The sequence below is a fragment of the Alosa pseudoharengus genome, unplaced genomic scaffold, assembly GCF_046254945.1.
Source record: "Alosa pseudoharengus isolate Yale_2024_CS ecotype anadromous, Long Island Sound unplaced genomic scaffold, YU_APseudo_1.1 YU_APseudo_1.1_scf_2, whole genome shotgun sequence".
NCBI lineage: Eukaryota > Metazoa > Chordata > Actinopteri > Clupeiformes > Clupeidae > Alosa > Alosa pseudoharengus.
In genome coordinates this window covers 17,607,347-17,615,783 of record NW_027468663.1, presented here as the reverse complement: position 1 = coordinate 17,615,783, position 8,437 = coordinate 17,607,347, and the positions used below count along the sequence as shown (strand labels likewise).

At 50.3% G+C, this 8,437-nt stretch overlaps 2 long non-coding RNA genes across 2 annotated transcripts; one reads left to right on the top strand and one right to left on the bottom strand.

Moving 5' to 3' along the window:
* Positions 1 to 1,318: 1,318 nt before the first annotated feature.
* Positions 1,319 to 2,274, top strand: LOC143135092 (uncharacterized). Its single transcript, XR_012988798.1, has 4 exons — positions 1,319 to 1,374; positions 1,513 to 1,563; positions 1,755 to 1,797; positions 2,173 to 2,274. It is a non-coding gene; the product is annotated as an uncharacterized LOC143135092 (long non-coding RNA).
* A 1,091-nt stretch (positions 2,275 to 3,365) lies between these two features.
* Positions 3,366 to 3,795, bottom strand: LOC143135091 (uncharacterized). Its single transcript, XR_012988797.1, has 2 exons — positions 3,635 to 3,795; positions 3,366 to 3,528 (listed from the first exon to the last, which is right to left on the bottom strand). It is a non-coding gene; the product is annotated as an uncharacterized LOC143135091 (long non-coding RNA).
* Positions 3,796 to 8,437: the final 4,642 nt, after the last annotated feature.

Below are 8,437 nucleotides of genomic sequence, written 5' to 3'. Positions count from 1 at the left end.
AATACAGTATATATTAAACGTGTAATTGTTTACAAAGGGTGATGGCTTTCAGCTGAAAAATATGCAAAGATATTCTGTAGAGATAATATATTCTGGTGTAGTAAAATAGGCAATATGTCTTACCTCGAGTCTGTGGAGTGGGTAACATTGATTACAATGTATTGATTACAATGGATTCCATAAACCTTTTCTCAAACAGGACAAGTTATAGAGTTTAATCAGCAATAAATAAAAGAGATCCTACAAGAGCTACAGAAACTATATCAATAAATAGTGTACCCCTTAGAGTAACCATTTCACTGGACTCCACCCCTCTCTTGCAGCTGGTACCAGTGGGTGCCTTACTCCTCCAGCAGCCAGGGGGTGCTGTGCCAATGCTTCCTGGACAAGGTGCGCAGCCTGGGGTTACCTTCCCCCTGGCCTTCGCTCTGCCTCAGCAGCAGCTACCGCAGCAGCAACAGCTACAGCTACTGCTACAGCAACAGCTACAGCAGCAGCAGCAACAGCCTGGACTGCCTCAGGGCCAGCATCAGCCACAGGCAGTCAGCAATGCTTATGTTACATTATACCTGACATAAACTGTTATGTTACATATGTTACATATCTGACATACACCATGTCCAGACATTTGATTCAATACTGCGCTGTTGCAAATCAATTATTTTCAAAATACATTTTTTAAAATGTGCTATAAAAATAACGGGACTTAAACAAAGCTGAGTGTTGCCTCATTGTGGTTGATTTTGCCCATGTGTTTGCAGGCAGTGCCGGTGTTTGCAGTGTTGCCCCAAGCTATCGGCATGGCAGGGATGGGGGGGCTGCAGTTCTCTTGGATGGCAGCTGGGCAGCAAGTGCAGGTGCTAATTACGCCATAACGATTCATGATCAGGTCTTTACAAGCACTAAGAGGATGGGGACTGATTCAGTATTTATAGACATAGCGGTCCTGAGTCAGGATTGGGTCGCACCTCCTTCCATTTTCATTTAAACGTTGAAAAATGTCATTTCATTAAATATTTTCAATGATTTTTATTTTTCATTTTTAAACATCACATTGTTTGCAATGACCTATTTTATGTTGTGTTCTGTCTCCAACAGGGGGCAGGTGGGGGCCAGGGCCAGGGGCAGGGGGCAGCGGCTAAAGCCCGAGTGAAGGTACTGTTGTGTCCAACTGAGACTCTACTGTAGGAAGTTACCTTCAACCTAAAGTTATACTTTACCAAGACAAATTATGTGTCAGTGTGATTTTATTAGCATATTTTTACCTTAAACACGTACTATCAATGCACATTATGAGTCAGCTCTTTTCTTTTGATCCAGCATTCTGTCACTGGCAATGAAGAGCCCCTGTTAACAACCTCTGAACCAGCAATGGTAATTTTACTCCTTGCACCCCTTGTTCATTGTGCCTTCCCATTTATATTGCCTTCCGTGCTTATATAGCACTTTTTTACATATATTCAGATGTAAGATCTAATGTTTATATACACTGTACAATATTCCATTATCCAGGTGATGAAAAAACCGACCATCAGACCCATGTGCCTGTCTGAAAGACTGAAGGTAAGCTGAGAAACTGTTCAACACAAACACAGCGTGTATTTGTTGCCCCAGGGCTCCCTTGTGAAAGAGATTTGAATATCTCAATGGGACATCACCTGGTAACATAAAGGATAAATAAATAAATAATAAATAGTCTAATGTGCTGCAAGTTCCTGTTCCCTAACATACACTGCATTGGTGATTTGTTTTAGCTCTCCTTGACTCCCCAAAGAAAAAGTGCCTGAGGAGAACCATGTGAGTCTGGCACACACACACACACACACACACACACACACACACAGACACACACACACACACACACACACACACACACACACACACACACACACACACACACACACACACACATGTATATACAGACACCTTTCCTGTCATGCTGTCACTATTGTGGCATTAAGTTGCTTCATTGCGATGCTTTGCTGCTTGCTGACATGCGGACTTGTCTGTACCTGAACACTGTACTTGTCTCCAGTGTTGAGATCATATTTATCTTCACTGTCAGTTTTGCCTTTCACCAGACAGAAAGGACAGAGAACTGGTTAGAGGTGGTTTTGCAATGGAAACAGTGTTGAAAAAAATGTACCAAAACATTATTTTCTCATATCCAAGGTGATCAGAGCGAGACCCAAGCTGAGATGGAGAAGAGGTTTCAGAAAAAAAGAAGATTGACAGCAGATCTTTAAATACACCGTGTAAAATATGTAACCAGCTGTGACGGACTGTGTGGATTCATGTTGTCAAATTCTTTTTAATGAACAAATAAATCTGTTTAACTCACAGAAAGCCTCTGAAGTTTTTTGATTTACACCGTGTAAAATATGTAACCAGCTGTGATGGACTGTGTTGATTCATGTTGTCAAATTCTTTTCAATGAACAAATAAATCTGTTTAGCTCACAGAAAGCCTCTGAGGTTTTTTGATTATTTAAGGAGATAAGTGGTAAATATGTTCTAGGTTAGTCTATGATAAAGGTGTGCAGAGTGTTAGGCCTGCGAAAATAGATGAATCACCACGATGAACAGAAACAATGAAATAAAATACAATGCCTAACAATGACTTCACCAACCACAATGACAGGTAGACTATACTTACTGCACTTTCAGAATGGCTATATTGTGGGTTATATTGGCATGTTAGGTTGTTGATGACCTATATACCGCAGACAAAGCAACAGCATTACACTCCTTACCCCAAGCTATTACCTTAGTGTGCACATTTAATCAGCTGTTTTGCAGGATATGAATGTCTTTACCTCATATAAGAGGGTGTGACGGACAAAATGTCATGTTTGTACTGTAGCTAACAGTAGCCTATGTTAATGTTCTAGAATAGTCTTCATTTGGTTTCACCTCTCAGCAGCACACTATTGCTATGAAATTAGACAAACACAAGTCACAAAATAACAAACATGGCTGTTTATTGGCTAGTGTGCTTTTTATTGGTTATGTTCAGGGTCAGGCGTGGCTTTTGAGTATTTGTCCAGTAGCCACCTTGTTTGTGTGAAATGATCTGTGATTGGCTGTTAGTTTCGTACAAGTGTAATATCCAAGGATTGATCAATCAAAATGACAGCAAGATGAATAAAGGTGCAGATTATTAGCATTTCATATTAAGACTAGATGTACCGCATAGCGGTATAAAATATTACCGCCACTCAGTCCTGTACATCCGTTCCACGAACATAAATCACACTAATCAATTTGTATACATCTTCTACTCCACCCCCACTCTTGAAACTTTTGTGTATGCTTGTTTGGCATGCCTGTGTGTCACGGTTCAGACAGACGACCAGAGGACCACAATTGCGTCACACCAGAAAGTTTATTAAACTTAAGGGAAAAGGGAAGTAGGGAGTGAATGAAGGCTCCAGGGGTTCCAGGGGTAGCCGGGAACGTGCTGTGTCTGTCCCCCCCCCCAGTGGCAGCGAAGCGTCCTGTGATGCCGGTGGTGGGTGGTCCGGAAGTCCTGGGGGGGAACACAGATACAACAGGGCGGATGAAACGAGGCAGAAATACAGTTCAAGGGAAATCCAAAATTCGTAGTAGCAAGGCAGAAGGCTGGTCAGAGTTACCGGGATTGAAGAGTAGTCAGGAGTCGTTACAGCAGAAAGCAGGTCTGGTTTTCAGGGGCAGAAGAGTAGCCAAGATTCAGGCAGGTCCGTGGTCACAAAACAAGAGTCAGCCAGAAGCGCGAGCAAACAGGTTCCGGGTGTGAGCTTTGCAGACGATCTGACAAAGGAGAGCTGAAAGACAGGGCTTTACATACTGGGAGAGGTTAGTGGGTAATGCAGCGCAGCTGGCAGAGTAATTAGAGCAGAGCAGAGCAGAGACAGGTGGAGCTAGTTAGGCTGAGTAGAGAGAGTGGTGAGCAGAGTGGAAGATAATGGAAACCAATTAAGGTGGTAACCCGGTGGAGTGAGAGGGCTCATGACAGAACCCCCCCCCCAAGGGACGGCCCCAGAAGTCCCAAGAGCAACACCATGCCGGGTGGGAGGAGGGGAGCCGGCGGAGGGCTAGAACTCCTCCGAACGGTCCGAGTGAACGTCCTCATCCTCGGAGGAAGCCGGAGGGTCGTGGTCGGGAGACGGGACAGGTCCCGAAACAGGGTCAGGCACAGGACAGGAAGCCGAGCGGGCAGGACGGTTAGGGACCCCTCTGGGGCGGCCCCTACGGATTGCAGGTTGATCAGGATTCCGTTGGTGGAAGGCGGTGATGAGGGTCCGATCCACAATCCGACAAGCCGGCACCCAGGTCCTTTCCTCAGGTCCATAGCCCTCCCAGTCAACGAGGTACTGGAGACCCCTACCCCTCCGTCTGGACCGAAGCAGGCGGCGGACGGTGTAAACCAGACCACCATCGACGAGCCGTGGAGGAGGAGGAGAAGGCGCAGCAGGGACCAGCGGACTCTCATGAATGGGCTTAATCTTGGACACATGGAAAGTGGGGTGCACCCTCATGGAATTAGGCAGTTGGAGCCGAACAGCAGTTGGACTAATCACTCTTACGATAGGGAATGGGCCAAGGAACCGAGGTGCCAGCTTTCGCGACTCCACCCTGAGTGGCAGGTCCTTTGATGACAACCATACCCTTTGACCAACATGGTAGGTGGGAGCAGGAGTTCTCCGACGGTTGGCCCCGGTAGTGTAGCTGGCAACGGATCTGAGGAGTGTGGCTCGGGCTTGTGACCAGGTGCGGCGACATCGACGGGCAAAAGCAAGTGCAGATGGGCAAGTAACCTCCCCCTCCTGGCTGGCGAATAGAGGAGGCTGGTATCCATAGACACATTGGAAGGGGGACATACCGATGGCAGAGCAGGTCAGGGAATTGTGTGCGTACTCCACCCATGTCAATTGCTGCGACCAGGAGTGGGGGTTGCGGGATGTCATGCATCGCAGTGCCTTCTCGAGCTCCTGATTTGCCCGCTCTGATTGCCCATTGGATTGGGGATGGAATCCGGAAGTCAGACTGACTGTGGCTCCCAGCAGGTGACAGAACTCCTTCCAAAAGGCGGAGGAGAATTGTGGGCCACGGTCAGAAACTACATCCCTTGGCAGTCCGTGGATCCGGAAGACGTGTTCCAGGACCACCTGGGCGGTCTCCTTGGCGGTTGGGAGCTTGGGGAGGGGAACGAAGTGTGCCATCTTGCTGAATCGGTCAACTATGGTGAGAATGACGGTCATGCCACTTGAAGGGGGCAGCCCCGTGACAAAGTCAAGGGCGATGTGAGACCAGGGACGTGTGGGCACAGGCAGGGGCTGCAGCAATCCGGCTGGGGGCTGGCAGGATGACTTGTGTTGGTTGCAGATGGGGCAGGCTTGGACGAATTCCCGTACATCTCTTCTCAGAGAGGGCCACCAGAACCTCTGGGTGAGCAGGTTGTAAGTGCGGGTGGAGCCAGGGTGACAAGCTAGGCGGGAGTCATGTCCCCACTGAATGACCTGGGACCTCAGGTTTTCAGGGACAAAGAGGCGGTCAGCTGGGCAAGCGCTGGGACCTGGCTGGTTACGGAGAGCTTCCAGCACCTGTTCCTCAACGTCCCAGGTCAGAGCTGCTACGATGCAGGGACTTGGCAGAATCGACACAGGATCCTTGGAGGGGGTGTCATCCTTCTGGAATTGACGGGAGAGGGCGTCTGGCTTGGTGTTGCGTGACCCAGGCCGGTATGACAGAGTAAAGTTAAACCTGGTGAAGAACAGGGCCCAGCGGGACTGCCTGGAGTTCAACCGTTTGGCCGTGCGGATGTACTCCAAGTTCTTATGGTCGGTCCAAACGAGGAATGGAACAGTGGACCCCTCCAGCCAGTGACGCCACTCCTCCAGGGCAAGCTTCACAGCCAGCAGCTCTCGGTTCCCTATGTCGTAATTGCACTCAGAGGGGGACAACCGACGTGAGAAAAAGGCACAGGGATGGAGCTTCCTATCCTCCGCAGCCCACTGAGAAATCACAGCACCGACTCCCACATCCGAGGCGTCCACCTCCACAATGAACTGCCGGTCCACATCAGGCATCTGGAGGATGGGAGCGGAGGTGAACCTTACCTTGAGGGTACTGAAGGCTTTGTCGGCTGCTGGGGTCCAGGTGAAGGGTTGCTTGGTGCTGGTTAGAGCAGTGAGAGGAGCAGCAACGGTACTGTAGTTCCGGATAAACTTCCTATAGAAGTTAGGAAACCCCAGAAACTGTTGCAGCTTCTTTCTGTTCTCCGGAACTGGCCATGAAGTGACTGCTGATATCTTGGCAGGATCCATTTGGATACTTCCCTCTGCCACGATGTACCCCAGGAAGGCCACTGTCTTGACGTGAAACTCACATTTCTCCGCCTTGGCGTAGAGGGAATTCTCCAGGAGACGGTGAAGGACTTGCTGGACATGGCGGGTGTGTTCAGACAGGTTTCTGGAGTATATTAAGATGTCATCCAGGTAAACGAAGACAAACTTATTTAACATGTCCCGCAGCACGTCATTCACTAGAGCCTGGAACACAGCAGGAGCATTGGTGAGGCCAAAAGGCATAACCAGATACTCGTAGTGGCCTGTTGGTGTATTGAAAGCGGTTTTCCATTCATCTCCCTCCCGGATCCGCACTAGGTGGTAAGCGTTTCTGAGATCCAACTTGGTAAAAACAGTGGCTCCCTGGAGCAACTCAAAGGCAGAGGTGAGCAGAGGCAGAGGGTAATGGTTCTTCACCGTGATGTCGTTGAGTCCCCTGTAGTCGATGCAGGGGCGAAGAGATCCGTCTTTCTTCCCCACAAAGAAGAAGCCAGCACCAGCAGGAGATGAAGACGGGCGGATTAATCCTGCGGACAGAGAGTCGTTGATGTAGTCCTCCATGGACTTTCTTTCAGGAGCAGACAACGAATAGAGACGGCCCTTTGGAGGGGCTGTTCCAGGGAGGAGGTCAATGGCACAGTCGTACGGTCGGTGAGGGGGCAGAGATGTGGCTCTTGCTTTGTTAAACACTTCTCTGAGACCATGGTAGCATTCTGGGACATTGGATAGGTCAGGAGCAGAGTTGGTGGGTACTGGCCGAGGAGGTAGTGCGGCAGCAAGCAGGCAGGTTCGATGGCAGTCCTCTCCCCACTCCCTGATCACCCCGGTCACCCAGTCGAGCTGAGGGTTGTGCCGGCGGAGCCATGGGTAACCCAGGATGATGGGTTGGCCTGGAGAGGGGAGCAGGTGAAACTGGATAGTTTCTTGATGGTTTCCGGACAGACCCATAGAGACCGGGGCCGTGACATGAGTGACCGATCCGAGTAAGTGTCCGTCCAGTGCCCGGGCAGGAATAGGAGGTGTCAATCGGTGGTTCTCCAGTCCCAGTTGGCGTGCCAGCTTGATGTCCATTATGTTGGCTTCGGCGCCAGAATCCACCAGAGCAGCCAGGGTGTGAGTTGAGTCAAAGAGACGGAGGTGAACTTGCAGCAGGGGTTTGCGGTCGGGGGACTGGACGGTCATTGAGCTCAACCGGACTCCCCCTATGCCCGGTGAGCTTCGGCTTTTAAAGGGCAGGTCACAACACGATGTCCATCACCTCCACAATAGAGACAGAGGTTTGAGGTGAAGCGGCGCTGGCGCTCTGCAGGAGTGAGGGAGGCTCGCCCAATTTCCATGGGCTCAGACTGGTCAAGCTGGCTTGGTTGAGTGGCAGTAGACGACAGGAGCCCAGTCGGATTTCTCCGAATGCCGGTAGTTGGTGGATTTTGGCGCCCCCTCTCACGACGACGGGTCTGTATCCTTCTGTCGATCCGGACAGCCAGTGCGATGGCTTCGTCAAGGGTGGAAGGCAGTTCATGGGAGACCAACTCGTCCTTGATATAGTCGGCCAAGCTATGGAAGAATGCGTCCACCAACGATGGTGTGTTCCAAGAACTTCGTCTTGCCAGGGTTCGGAAGTCGATGGAATGGTCTGCAACTGTACGTCTGCCTTGCCGAATACTGAACAGTTCACGAGACGCCTCTGCAGTTGGTGAATCCAGGTCAAACACCTTCAGCATCTCCTCAGCAAACAGGTCGAAGGTTGCACATGCAGGGGTTTGACGTTCGAACTCTGCTGTTCCCCAGAGTCGAGCTCGGCCCGTCAGGTGAGTGATGGCATACCCAACTTTAGCCCCTTCAGTGGCGAAGGTCCTTGGCTGCAAGGAGAACTGAAGTCGGCAGCTAGTCAGGAATGGCCGGACCTGGGTTGAATCGCCGTTGAACCGCTCTGGGTTTCCGATCTTGGGTTCCGGGACAGTGGCTGCAATGACCGGGGCAGGTAACTCGGGGGCTGGGCTGGTGGGCAGACTGACTGGAACTGGGCCGGTGGGTGGAGTGGCTGGGGTAAGGTTGGTGAGGAGTTGGATGATCATGCCGAGTTGTTGTTGCTGCTGCTGGAACTGCTGC